Source organism: Muscardinus avellanarius (assembly GCF_963383645.1).
Source record: "Muscardinus avellanarius genome assembly, chromosome: 22".
Classification (NCBI taxonomy): domain Eukaryota; kingdom Metazoa; phylum Chordata; class Mammalia; order Rodentia; family Gliridae; genus Muscardinus; species Muscardinus avellanarius.
In genome coordinates this window covers 5,695,203-5,710,185 of record NC_137808.1, presented here as the reverse complement: position 1 = coordinate 5,710,185, position 14,983 = coordinate 5,695,203, and positions in this window count along the sequence as shown.

Below are 14,983 nucleotides of genomic sequence, written 5' to 3'. Positions count from 1 at the left end.
AATTCCTCTGGGTTCCATCCTCAGTACTGGATAAATAAATAGATAAAGAAATAGATAGATAGATAGATAGATAGATAGATAGATAGATAGATAGATAGATGACAGATAAAACAGGCTGGGGTATACTCAGAGGTAGAATACCCCTGGGTTTCATCCCCAGTATTGCAAGTAAAGGAGAAGAGGAGGAGGAGGGGCAGAAGGAGGAGGAGAAGGAGGAGGAGGAAGAGAATGAGTGGTGGGTATAAAAGTGATATTTTAATATTTGCACAAAAAAAGAAGGTTCGAGCCAACAAATAGACACAAAGGTAGAAAACAACAAAGCCGCCTTGGGCCCCATTGTTTGGAGACGGTGGTGCTCTGGGAGGACTACAGGGAGGGCCCCGGGTTCCAGCCCTGGGGAGCACGGGCTCAGGGTCCGTCATTATGGCAATGTGTCATCCCATTCAGGAGCACGTCCAGTCTCATCCTGGCATCTGACAAACAATCCCAGCAACCTTGGAACTGTTGAGGAGGGGTAGGCAGGTGAGGCTGGGGACCCCCCTTTACTTCAGGAAGGACTTGGAGAACCCAAAAGAGAGATGAGGTTCCACCGTGTGAGAGTCAGGGCAGCTGGGTGGCTGGCAGTGGCTGCCCTTTCTTTCTTTCTTTCTTTCTGGGGTCTAGGGATTGAAACCAGGGGTGTTCGACCTCTGAGCTACACCCCCAGCCCTAGTTTTTAAAATCTTTATTATTATTATTATTTTCCAGGTCTGGGGATGGAACCCAGGGGCATTTGACCTCCGAGCCACACCCCCTGCCCTATTTTTTATTCTTTATTTTGAAACAGGGTCTCACTAAGTTGTGGAGGGCCTCGCGAAGTAGCTGAGGCTGTCCGCGAACCGTGATCCTCCTGTCTCAGCCTCTCAAATGCTGGGATTACACGTGTGCGCCACCACGCCCGGCTCAGAGAGACCATTTTTACTGTGCGTGCTTGATGGACCACACTCCCTTTTGAGTGCCAGGTGCTCGGGCTGTAAAATAAGGGCCATTCCCTCTGTTTTCTTTTTGTGTGTTCCCAGGGCTGTGGCATCCAGCGTGAAAATCAGGAGCGCTAATGGTCTCCGTAAACGACTAACCGCTGCCGAGAAATAAAAATAAATCAAACAGTCATGCGTTGCATAGTGACGTCTCGGGCAATGACCTACTGGATAGGATGCTGGCGTGGAGGACCACGCTATAGAGCAGAGGTGATGACACTGAATACACGTGTTCCACAGCACGATTAAAGGAGTCGCCTAGCCGGGCGTGGTGGCACACGCTTGTGATCCCAGCATTCGGGAGCTGAGACAGGAGGATTGCAGTTCACAGATAGCCTCAGCTACTTAGTGAGGCCATTTGCAACTCAGTGAGACCCTGTTTCAAAATAATAATAAAAAATAGGGCTGGGGGTGTAGCTCAGAAGTAGAATACATTTGGGTTCCATTCCCAGTACCGCAATAAATAAATAAATAAATAAATAAATAAATAAATAAATAAATAAAATGAATCCCCTTAGGACTCAGACCGCGGGACAAGACATTGATCTCCTTCCTCTTGTTATACAAAGCCATACAAGAAGGCACTACTTCTGTGGTCTCTGTCTCTCTCTCTCTCGGTGGTACTAGGAAAAGAACCCAGGGACATTCTACCTCCAGCCCTATTTTTGTTTTTATTTTATTTATTTATTATTGTTGTTGTTGTTGTTTCAGTACTGGAGATAGAACTCGGGGCATTCTACCTCCGAGCTACACCCCAGCTCTATTTTTTATTCTTTATTTGGAAACAGGGTCTCACTGAGCTGCCGAGGGCCTCACTAAGTAGCTGAGGCTGGCCGCGAACCTGTAAACCTCCTGCCTCAACTTGCCAAGTACTGGAATTACAAGTGTGCGCCACCACGCCTGGCTACTCTGCGTGTTTAAATGTACGTGAATGCCATTATAGAATTCATATCATTCATTATCTTGCCTTCATTACCAAATATTGTGCTTTTGAAATTTATCCTTGTTGATATATATAAAAAAACCCAGCTAGCAGGGCATGGTGGCGCACAATTGTAATCCCAGCGCTCGGGAGGCTGAGACAGGAGGATCGCGCAGGTTCGAAGCCAGCCTCAGCTACTTAGTGAGATTCTCAGCAACTTAGTGAGACCCTGTTTCCAAATAAATATAAAATAGGTCTGGGAGTATAGCCTAGAGGCAGAAATCTCTAGGTTTCAACCCCAGTACTGAAAAAAAAAAAAAAATAGAGCCCAGGGTTCCTTCTGCATAGGACAGGGCTTTTATAGGTCACTCTGGCTGCCAGGAAGACCTATAGAATTAATGATGACAGCTGCGTGCCCTTAGAGACAAATTCAGTCTTCTTCAAAAAACCCTGAGACTAAGCTGGGCGTGGTGGCGCACGCTTGTAATCCCAGCATTCGGGAAGCTGAGACTGGAGGATCGCAGTTCTGGGACAGCCTCAGCTACTTAGTGAGGCCTTTTGCAACTCAGTGAGACCCGGTTTCAAAATAAAGAATTAAAAAAAAAAAAAATAGGGCCGGGGGTGTGGCTCAGAGGTCGAATGCCCCTGGGTTCCATCCCCAGACCTGTAAAACAAAAACAAAACAAAACCCTGAGAGTTAGGGATTATCTACCCATTCAACAGACAAGAAAACAGATCCAGAGAGGTGGCTGGGCACAGCTGCAGGAAAACCATCTCTTATGGGGTAATGTGCACCTGGAGTTCCCATTACTCACTCAGGAGGCTGAGGCAGGAGGATCAAATGTTCAAGGCCAGCCTGGACAAGTTAGCAAGACTTGGTCTCAGAAAAATTTAGAAGGGCTAGCGGTATAGCTCATGGTCAGTTCCCCATTAGAAATTCAAAAACAAAACAGAAATAGATTGCAAGAGGAGAAATGATGTGCTACATCCCCAGCCTTATTTTTTATTCCTTATTTTATTTTTGCGGGTCTGGGGATGGAACCCAGAGGCACTGGACCTCCGAGCTACACCCCCTGCCCTATTTTTTATTCTTTATTTTGAAACCGGGTCTCACTGAGTTGCAGAGGGCCTCACTAAGCAGCTGAGGCTGTCCGCCAACCAGGATCCTCTAGTCTCAGCCTCCCGAATGCTGGGATTACAAGCGTGTGCCACCACGCCCGGCTTTATTGTTTATTTTAAAACAGGGTCTCACTAAGTTGCAACGGGCCTCACTAAGTGGCTGAGACTGTCCACAAACCGCGATCCTCCGGTCTCAGCCTCCCGCATGCTGGGATTACAAGCGTGCGCCACCATGCCCGCTTACCTGTACATCCATGTCCGGGGGTGGGGCGGGGGGTCGCACAGCCCACCCCACCACCTGCAGTAGGTGCTCCCCGAAGGCCTAGCCTGGTGTCTGATGAGCAAATTATGGAGCATGTACAGCCCTCAGAATCTCAGTTTTCTCTGTAAAATGGGTAGCAAGCATCTCAGAGAGTGGTCCTGAGGCTTCCGTGTATGGGGGACACTGACAGCCCCTTCTTTTCCTTCAAAGCTGTGAGATCATCGCAGTTTTCGTCTCCTGAGCGGAGTGAGGCTGGACAATGCCCCTGGTTCGATCGGTGTTTCGCAGCTCTGGTTATTTTATTTTCTGTTGAGGCTGCTGGGGGAGTCAAGGCTCAGAAGCTTCAATAGGGTCCTGGTTAACTTCGCCCCAGCCTCGAGCCAGGCTGGCTTAAATGTGCTGAAATAGCCCCATCTGGTGGACGCACGGGCACACTGCAGGGCTCGGCGCTATCTCAGGAAAACAATGGGGCGCCGGCTGGGGCTGCCCAGCCCGGCTCAGAAATGCCGGAGGCTCCCCATTGTCTGCGGGGTAAAGTCCAGAAGCCAAGCCTGGAATTCAAGCGCCTCCGCGACCCGGTGCCGCCCTACCTATGGGACCTTATCAGGGCTTCGACCTCCTGCTCTGGCCAGGCTGGCTCCTCCCTGGCTCCAGAACCTCAAGCCCATTCCAGCCTCCCACGTGGACCCGCCCTGCGCCCCTGACCGCCACCTGCCCTCGTCGAGCCCCCTCCTCTGTGCAGGCTCAGCTCCTGGGCCGCCTCTTCCAGGAAGCCCCCAGGCCCTTCAAGTCTTCCAGGTCTTCCCAGATCTCCAACCTAACTAATATACAACCAGTTGTGTGTCTATTTCCATACTGAATGCTGTGTTCAGAGGATAAGCTGTCTTCCTGTAAAGGAACTCAAGCTCTGCCGTCCTGCGGGTCTGGGTCCCCCCCCCCCCCCCCCCGCTGTCTCCTGGCCATGAGACCCTGGCCCAGTGAGGTCAACAAATTCACCTCTGAAACAGAGGCAGTGACATCCGTCTCATGGGCCCGTGTTGAGGGGAGATGCGGAGGGCCTGGCATATAAATCAAGGTTCAACAAATTGTCACCAGCGCGTGGTTGGATAAAATACTGCACATCTGGGTGACTCTGAATTTCACATAAACACCTTTTTTGTTGTTGTTGTTGTTTTAGTATAAGCATATCCCACATATCACAGGGAGGTTCTACATAACATTTCACAGATAAACACCCGTAAGTAACTGTTGTGTATTTTGCTAGATGTACTCATGTCACTGGGGATCTATTGGAAAGGGTCCGTCCTCCCTATGTCCAGATTCTATATTTGCAACTCACCTACTGGCTAAAACGTATCTGTAGCCTCAAAATCAATATCTTGCGTTTGCAGGTCTTTGCGGATGGGCGCATGCGCAGAGCAGCCACAGATTTAAATCGCCAAAGATGCGCTTTGACAGCTGAGGCCGAGCCAGAGGCTGGCCGACCCTCCTAGTTCAGGTCTCGTGGCTTAAGTAAGTGGGCTTCTAGACTCCACTTAGTGTTATGATTTTTTTTTTTTTGCATTTGTGCATTGTGTGTGTGTGTGTGTATGTGTGTGTGCACGTGTGTGTATGTGATTTAGCTGTTTGAAATGGCCCCCAAGCCGGGCGCGGTGGTGCACGCTTGTCATCCCAGCATTCCGGACGCTGAGACTGGAGGATCGCGGTTCGCGGACAGCCTAGGCGACTTAGTGAGGCCTCTGCAACTCAGTGAGACCCTGTTTCAAAATAAAGAATAAAAAATAGGGCAGGGGGTGTAGCTCGGAGGTCAAATGCCCCTGGGTTCCATCCCCAGACCCGCAAAAAAAAAAAAAAAAAAAAAGAAAAAAAGAAAAAGAAAAAGAAAAAGAAAAGAAAAAGAAAAGAAAGAAGGAAAGAAAGAAAGAAAGAAAGAAAGAAATGGCCCCCAAGTAGAGGTGAAGTACTGTCAGCCAATAAATGTTTGCATTCTTGAGGAAATGCAGGGGTTAGATAAGTTCCGTGCACACATCGGTTCCAGTGCTGGTGACTGCAAACTCGATGTTAATGAGTCAACGATTGAGATCATATAAGGTATCTTTAAATAGAAACACACATAAAACAAGGTTATACATTGATCAGTTGTGACTAGACGCTCCCAGGAACCCGACTCTGTGTTTGCTCTGGGTGCAGTGGCTCCGTGTTTGCTAATTCAGTTGCAAACCATTTTATAGAACAGAACTGCCTCCAGGAATAAAAATCAAGTACGTAATTGGTACACATGTATGTATGCACGTATATTTTGCATATGTAATATGTAATGAAACTAAGTGCTGATCTAGCAGAGCTACACACTGAAATATCGTGGATGAGATTTTATATGATGTCTGGGATTATTTTAAAATATATGCTTGTAATCCCAGCATGTGGGAGGCCGAGACAGGAGGATCTGGGTTTGTGGCCAGCCTCAGCTACTTAGTGAGGCCCTCTGCAACTTAGTAAGACCCTGTTTCAAAATAAAGAATAAAAAATAAGGCTGGGGGTGTAGCTCGGAGGTAGAATGCCCCTGGGTTCCATCTGCAGTAACACACACACAAAAATAACAATAATAAAAAATCCAGCAGAAACCAGGCGTAGTGGGGAATGCCTGTAGTCTCAGCTTCGCGGGAGGTAGAGACAGGAAAATACTTGAGTCCAGAGGTTCAAGGTCAGCCTGGGCAATAAAGTGAGACCCTGTTCTATAAAATAAAATAAAAATAAAATAAGCTGGGTGTGGTGGCACACGCTTGTCATCCCAACACTTGGGAGGCTGAGGCGGGAGGATCCGGGTTCGCAGCCAGCCTCAGCTACTTAGTGAGGCCCTCTGAAACTCAGTGACACCCTGTTTCAAAATAAAGAATAAAAAATAGGGTTGGGGGTGTAGCTCGGAGGTAGAATGCCCCTGGGTTCCAGCTCCAGTACCACAGAAAAAAAGAAAAAGAAAGAAAGAAAAGAAAGAAACAGGATCAAGGGCTGACAGTAGACTATATATTTTTTTTTACTTTTGTTTATGCTTGAAAATGATCATAACAAAAGGTTTAGAGAGTACACAGAGGAGAAAATCTAGGGAAAGAATCTTTTTTTTTTTTGTAAGTCTTTAATTTTTGTTTTGTTTTGCGGGTCTGGAGATGGAACTCAGAGGCATTCTACCTCCGATACACCCCCAGCCCTATTTTTTATTCATTATTTTGAAACCGGGTCTCACTGAGTTGCAGAGGGCCTCACTGAGTAGCTGAGGCTGTCCGCGAACCGCGATCCTCCGGTCTCAGCCTTCCGAATGCTGGGATGACAAGTGTGCGGCATCGCATCCGGCTTTTACATTTTTTTATTGGTGCATTTTAGTCATCCAGCTTAATAACATACATGCACAGGTCGTTCATTCAGCCCTCCCCCAGTTCCCACCCCATTCCCTCCTCCTCCCTCCTGCTCACGTTCGGCTTAGTGACTGACTTTGATGTTTGTGAATTACAGCGTGTATATCAGGGAACTGGAGAAGAGTCTTTCTTTTAGACTCTGTCCTCTGGACTCTGTGACGCCCGGGATCTCCATGGGGCCACTGCAACTGAATTTGGTACCTGCCCTAGTTTGCAAAATCAAATAATTGGGACAAGCCTTTGGGAAGAAAAAAAAAAGAAGAAGAAGAAATATATTGATTCACTAGCAAATAGAAGGAACCAGTAAACTTAAGCATTCAGGAATAAGCCCCGGATACCCTCTGAGCAAAGGAATCAAGTTTCTTTTATTTTTATTTTTAGTTATATTTTTTGTGGTACTGCGGACTGAACCTAGAGGCATTCTGTCTCTGGGCTACATCTCCAGCCCTCTTTTATTTTTAAATTTGAAACAGGGTCTCATTAAGTTGCAGAGGGCCTCCCTAAGGTGAGGCTGGCCTCAAACCTGCAATCCTCCAATCTCGGATTCCCAAGTACTAGGATTACAGGTGTTAAGTCCCTTTGAAGAGTTATTTCTTATGGTCACCCTGGTGTATTATCAAAAGAGACACAATTCAGCCAGGTGTGATGGCGTATACCTGTAATTCCAATATTTGGGAGCCTAAAGACAGAGAGGATCACAGGTTTAAAACCAACCTCAGCAATTTAGAGAGAATCCCAGAAACCTAGTGAGACCCTGTTTCAAACAAAAAAAAAAAAATTTTTTTTTTTGGTGGTACTTGGAGTGGAACCCAAGGGCTTTTCTACCTCCGGACTATATTCCCAGACCTTTTTTATACTTTATTTGGAAACAGGGTCTCATTAAGTTGCTGAGAGCCTCACTAAGTAGCTGAGGCTGACTTTGAACCTGTGCGATCTGCCTGTCTCAGCCTCCTAAGCGTGGGGATTACAAGGGTGTGAAAACACACCAGGAAGTACAAAAAAGTATAAAAAAGACTGGTGGCACACGCTTGTAATCCCTGCTCTTGGGAGGCGGAGACAGGAGGATCGCTCAGGTTTGAAGCCAGCCTCGCTGGCTTAAGAGACCCTGTTTCCAAATTAAAAAAAAAAACAATAGGTCTGGGAGTGTAGCCCGGAGGTAGAAGGACTTCCTGGAACCCCAGTACCACCCCCCACCAAATAAAAAGTAAAATAAAATGAAATAAAATAAAATAAAAAAATAAAAGAGACTGGTGGTGTAACTTGAAGGCAGAACACTCCTGGATTCAATTCCCTGTCTGTCTGTCTCTCTCTCTCTTACACACACACACACACACACACACACACACACACACACACACACTTTGTCTGTGAGTCATATTTGAGTTGATTTTTTTCTTAGAACCACAGATGCCAGGTCTTCATTTCTTTGGCCAGGAAATTGATAAGAAAATGTTATTTGTGACTGGGGGCTGGGGCGGAGTGCCGGAGTGCAGGAGAGGGGGAAGACAGAAGAGAGAAAGAAAAATGTCAGCCTTGAGACAGGTCATCTGCTCGCTGCCAGGCCAGAAGCAGGCTAATAAAGCCCTGCGAGCTCTGGGCGGGCCAGGTGTCAGACCCCCCATCTCTCCTTCCTGTGAAAACGTTTTCCTAGGCAAAAGGAGGTAGGCAAGGTTCTGTTAGAAAGGTCTCTGCCTACATCTGCTGTTGGCTAATGCTGACAGATGTAAATTTCCTTCTAGAGGGCAGAAGACTTACCTCAGTGGTAGAGCCCTTACCTAGCATGTGCGTGACCCTGGATTCCATCCCAGGGACCACGAAAAAGGTGTGTGTGTGTGTGTGTGTGTGTGTGTGTGTGTGTGTGTGTTTGAAGAAGATGGAGAAATTAATTTATTTATTTATCCTGGGATTAAACCTACAGGCATTCTGCCTCCAAGCTACACCCTCCGCCCTTTCTCCATTTTCTTAAATTTTGAAACGGGAGCTCACTAAATTGCCGAGGGCCTCCCTAAGTTGCTGAGACCGGTCCTGAACCTCCGATCCTCCTGTCTCAGCCTCCCAAGTACTGGGATTACAGGCGTGCACCACCACGCCTGGCAACGGGGAGCATCTGTTGCCAGCTTTCTCTTTGGCATTCTAGGTACTATTTTATTTACTCAGTCCCATGAGTCAGGCATAAATATGATCTGTATTTTACAAATGAGAGGGAAAGAGGCTTGTTCAACGTCACACAGGCATGGATTCACCCCCAGGTGGCACCTCAGAGCTCCTGATCAGGGACTAACAATGCAATAAGATGTTTCTCAATCATCTAAGATTGGCAAATGTGACAGTGTCACTCTTCTGTGACAAGCTGGATAACAAATCCTCCTCTGTCAGCAGATACCTCGAACGAGAGGTTCAATTTTAAGAACTACAGACCCTAGATTTTTTTTTGTGTGTGTGTGTGTGGTGCCGGGGATGGAACCCATAGGCTTTCTACCTTTGGGCTACACTCCAAGACCTATTTTGTATTTTATATGGAAACAGGGTCTCACTAAATTGCTGAGAGCCTCACTAAGTAGCTGAGGCTGGCTTCGAACCTGCACAATCCTCCTGACTCAGCCTCCCAAGTGCTGGGATTACAAACGTGCGCCACGACGCGCGGCTTAGATTTTTATTTTTCTATCAATCATCTTTTCGGTCCTTTAAAACACTAATTAGAAGAACCAAGGCATTAAAAAATATACATTTTAAAGGGATTTTTTTTTTTTTTTTTTTTTTTTTTTTTTTTTTGCTGCAGTACTAGGGATGGAACCCAGGGACAATCTACCTTCGGGTTACACCCTCAGCCCTGTTTTTTAATTATTTATTTATTTATTTATTGCAGTACTGGGAATGGAACCCAGGAGCTTTCTACCTCTGAGCAACACCCCCAGCCCTATTTTTTATTCTTTATTTTGAAACAGGGTCTCACTGAGTTGCAAAGGGCCTCCCTAAGTAGTTGAAGCTGTCCACAAACTGTGATCCTCCTGTCTCAGCCTCCCAAATGCTAGTACTACAAAGGTGCGCCACCATGCCCAGGGCTATAAATAAATAGCCCAGGGCTATTTTTATTTATTTAGGGGTACTGAGGATGGAACCCAGAGGCATTCTACCTCCGAGCGACACCCCCATCCCTATTTTTCTATTGTTTAGTTTGAAACAGGCTCTCGCTAAGTTGCCAAGGGCCTCGCTAAGTAGCTGCGGCTGGCTGTGAACCTGCGATCCTCCTGACTCAGCCTCCATAATACTGGGATTACAAGCGTGTGCCATCACGCCGGGCTTTATTTGTTTATTCATTTTAAGTTGTGGAGAGGAGCCTCGAACCTGCGAGTCTCTTGTCTCAACCTCCCAAGTAGTGGGATTACAGGTCTACGCTGCTGCTTCTTTAGGTTCAAGAGTGGTTTAGTTATAGCTGTTACCCTCGCACCAATTTGAGCGGCGGCCTCCGGCCGGGACTGCAGTGCGCTCCTCCCACCACCAGGGGTCTCTGCAGCGCCACCTCCGCTCCACTCGCCGGGGAGCGCTGTCCTTGGCATCTTTAAAGCGCGTGCGCGTGCGGGAGGCGGGGCCAGATGCGGAAGTTGCGTGCGTCCCGGCTCTCCACCCAGCAGCTTGGATTTCCCGCCCTCGGTCGCCCGCCCCGCCCTCGCTTCTTCAGTCCTGGTGAGCCCCTCTCCTGTTGCTGCGAAGTCCCACCTCTACACTCCAATAAGTGGGCAGCATCGGAGAAATTACGAGTGTGTAAGGAATTTATTATAATCAATTCTTTTCCAATACACATTAACATAACTACAAGTTCTTTGTGTGTGTGTGGTACAGGGGGTGGAAAAACCAGGTTTATTGCCGGTTATTATTATTATTATCTAAGGTATAATGCTGGGATTACGCTTGCGTAGGCCTTGCAGGACGGGGCTTTGTAGGCGCTGCTATGAGTGTGTGGACAAGACGAGTCCATGACAGGAAGCACCAGAAGAAGAGGGGCGCCGGGCAGCCCGTCAGGGGTGACTCTGAGCCTGGAGCCATGTGGGGGGACAAGGGGGAGGTTGGAAGGGCAGGATGGGGAGCAGCTGCCAGGGACTTGGCCGGGTGCTGGGTGGGGGAGCTGCGCGCTGACCCTGGGCCCTGGGGCAGATGGAAAAACCTCAGCGTTGACACTGAGGAGTGGTGGCCAGGACCACGGCCTCGCCATGTGAATGTGGGCTCCGGGTCATGCACACAGCAGCGTTGATGGTGGAAGAAGGGGAAGAAGAGGAGGAGGGAGAGCAGGAGGAGGGGAGGAGTGGAGGGAGGGGAGGACCAATGGACACTGAGGACTTCCTCCTGGAAGGGTTAGCTTTGCAGGGTGTAGGGCCATCCCTTGTGTCAGGCCCGCTGGAGCTTTCCAGCCCAGACTGCTCAGCCCTCAGTGCGGATGTTTCTCTTCATCTTCAGTGAAGGCAGCTTTGGAGGCAGTGGCTGGTCCCTTAGGCCCCATAGCATGGGCTATGTTCGCTTGCAGGCTCTGAGTCTGGGGCTGTCCATGGAGGACAGCTTCCTGGAGGCTGAGGTGGGGGCGGCTTTCCCTGCTCCTCCTTCCCTGACCCCCAGGAGCCTGAAGAGTCGGACAGGTGGTCCTCCTTCAGCCCTTCCTGGTGTTATTGCTCTCCCTCCAGCCGCAGCGGCTTCAGGTCACCTCCAGCAGAGAAAGGCTGAAGGGCACCTGCAGGTTCTGCTGTTTTCAGGACATTTTCCTTCTGTTAGGTCAGTGGAGAGATTGTACTTCCTCATTCAGGAGTGAAATAAAATGTTCCATATTTAAAATTAAAAAAGCAACACGCCGAGCGTGGTGGCACGCATTTGTAATCCCAGCGCTTGGGAGGCGGAGACAGGAGGATCGCGCAGGTTCGAAGCCGGCCTCAGCTACTGTGTGAGGCCCTTTGCAACTCATTGAGACCCTGTTTCAAAATAAAGTATAAAATAGGTCTGGGAGTATAGCCAGAGGTAGAAAAGCCCATGGGTTGTACCCCCAGTACCACCAAAAAATAAAGCACCAGCAACATCAAAAGGCAAACGAGTACGCTCCATGGACTATCCCCTAACACCTCACACCAAGTGAGAATCCAGGATAGAATGGCCCGGTAAGATACAGGGAGCCCAGGAAGTTTGAATTACAGTTAAACAGTAAACAATCCCACAAGTGCAGTACGTCCCACATAGTATCCTATAACATTATTCCTTGTCTGAAATTCATCTTTTTAAACTGGGTGTCTTGGATTGTGTGTGTGTGTGTGTGTGTGTGTGTGTGTGTGTGTGTGTTACTGAGAACAGGCAACCAGCAATTTCTGGGGGGAGTTTCAGCTTGTGTGTCTTCTGTCATGATTTGGGGAGGAAGGAAAGAAAATAGGCCAGTCGCCGGGGGTGGTAGGTAGTGCACGTTTGTAATCCCCGCGATTGGGAGGCAGAGACAGGAGGATCGCGCAGGTTCGAAGCCAGCCTTGCTGGCTTAAGAGACCCTGTTTCCAAATAAATAAATAAATAAATAAATAAATAAATATATATATATGTGTGTGTGTGTGTGTGTATGTATGTATATATATATATATATATATATATATATATATATATATATATATATATATATATATATATGGTGTCTGGGAACGTAGCCCGGAGGTAGAAGGGTTTCCAGGAACCCCAGTACCCCAGAACATGCAACATGTAGTCCCACCCCGGCTATGCAGGGATCCCTCTGATACCTCCCATACCCTTATGCCACTTAGCGTATTCTCCAGGCTTCTCGATCATTTGTGATAGGTGCATTCAGTCTACTTTGGGGGAATTCCCTCAAAAGCTCCAGGTGGACTGGACTGGATCTGTCTGCCCCACCAATTTCTACCTTTGGGGCAATTTCATCAGAAGATCAAGGTGGGTTGAATCTGGTCTCTGTCTCTCCAAAATAATAAGCCTCTACCTCTGCTGCCCGCACTCGTGCCCGCGCCTCTGCCCTGCCCTGCAGCTGCTCTGCTCTGCTGGCGCAGCCCGCCACTGCACCGCTCGCTGCTCTGCCTGCACAGCTCTGCTGCCCAGCCTGCGCCGCTCTGCCGCCGCCACCCGCCGATCTGGTGTTCCGCCTGCACAGTTCTGCTGCCCTGTCTGCATAGTTCCTTCAGCACCCACTTCCCCTTTGTTCTTCACTGGGTTCCTTCCTTACACGATAAGATGTCCAGAATTCTTAATCATTAGCAGCAGGGGCAGTCCCCCTTCACGGGGTTTTTTATTTCCAAAAGTACCAAGTGAATTGGATAGTGTTTGTCTGCGTCTCCTGAGTCCTGGCTACCATCGCCACCATCTTGGCCCCTCTCCGAGATTATATATATATATATATATTTTTTTTTTTTTAAATAAGAGAAGACAGTATGTGTGTTTTGAGGAGGCTGTGAGATCTAGCACTCAGCAGCAATGACTTTTTATCTCCCTTCCACGATCAGAGGCCGCAGCCTCACTGCACAGCGCAGGGTCTGCTGAACCGGGTGCACTGCTGCCCTGGTGCAGCAGGGTGGAGCATGATCGCTGTGTGTGCAAAAGTCCCGGTACCACAGCTCGGCTCCCCGCCTGGCACTATACAGTTCCCTCCACCATCTCCGGCGTATTTTTCTTACGAGGTGTGTTGATAAGAGTCCCCAGCGTGTGCGGCTAGAGTGGTCCCTTCTCTGATCCCTTCTGGGAAGGTTCTCCGAAGATCTCTTTTCTTGCGTGTCTGGCACTTCCTTGTCTCCTTGCTTCTAATTCCGGTGGTATCCACTCCCTGTCCTGTATTCTAGATACAAAGTTGCGGTGGGAAGTGTCTCCTTAAGCTGTCCAATCCAATATTACATCAAACCCTGGTGTCCAGGGCTTCCCAAAGAAATGCTAATTCTGTTCGGCAGCCGCCATCTTCCCACGTCCTTCCATCTGTTTGCTTTTGATCCTGACAACATGGAAGCTGCCCAGTATACTTGAACAGTGCAGCCTCAGGGTTTTAGAGACAGTCTCCACCTGTCTGGGAATGCTTTAGCAAAGGTTACACAGGAGGTCTCACAAGCTTTGGGCATAACTTAGATCATGGCATTGCATCAGACTTGAGAGCCAGAGTGAAACTGACCCTAAACCTGAGCTTTGAGAACAGCTACAACAGTCAAAATCTCTACCTTCTAAATGGAGACAACCTGAGGCTCAATGCAAACATGGAAACCAAGACGTATCAGGAACAAGCTACACTACCCTCTCTATGCTCAGGGCAAGATGGTTCTTGGGAAACCCAGATCTGACCACCAGCCTCCTCTGTTAGGAATGGCCCCGCACCAGTGCTTCAGAAGGAAGAGGCTTTGCTTCTATTTCCCAAAGAGGAGTCAGGTCTACTAAAAGGATCAGAACAAATCAGCTCACTCACAAGCAGCATTCCTGGATAATGATTTTTGGCTGCTGAGAATATTCAGCACGTTATGTCAGATGGCAAAATTCTGGACAATTAAGAAAATTCATAAGTGGCAGCTGCATTCACTGATAGGTTCATGAGGGACATAACATGTATAAACCCTTATTTTTCAGTGAATAAAGAAAAAGCCAAGACTTGATCATCAAAATAAGTTGTTCTGTATATTACAGTGCATAGAACAATAGGGGGAAAGACACCTTCTCAGAGATGATTTTAAAGGCTTCCTCAAAAAGGCCCACATCACTTTGTATGGAAGGGCTGCAGCCAAGCACTCAGGCCTCCATCAGCTCAGCCTCTCCTCCTCTTTGGTTGGCGGTGGCCTCAGTGGGCACGGCTTCCTCTGCGTGTTCTGCTGGCTGCTTCTCCTCGTCCTCCTCGTCGTTTTGTGGATAGAGGTCCGGGTATTTCTGCATGCATTCCTGCATGGCCCGGAACTGGTCGACACCGTCTGAGCCCTTGATTTCCTCTGTGCTATAGTGGAAGCAGGAAAAGCCCAACTAGAATTGTTCCCCACAGGGACCTCTGGCCATCGCCAAGCCATGGGCAGTTCCAGTTAATGTCTCCAATTGGCAGTACCAACCCTGGATCAGAAAGATGGGCAAGGGAATGGAAGAGAGTTTCTAAACCCGATGTATTGGGGTCTGCTCAACCGCCTGACAAAACTTCTGATGAATCAGCTACATGTAGGGCTGAGCACGTTGGGGTCTGCACAACTGCCTGAGAACTTCCATTGAATCTGCAACATGAGCGGATATGGAGGGCGTAACTACTCCCCTTGCC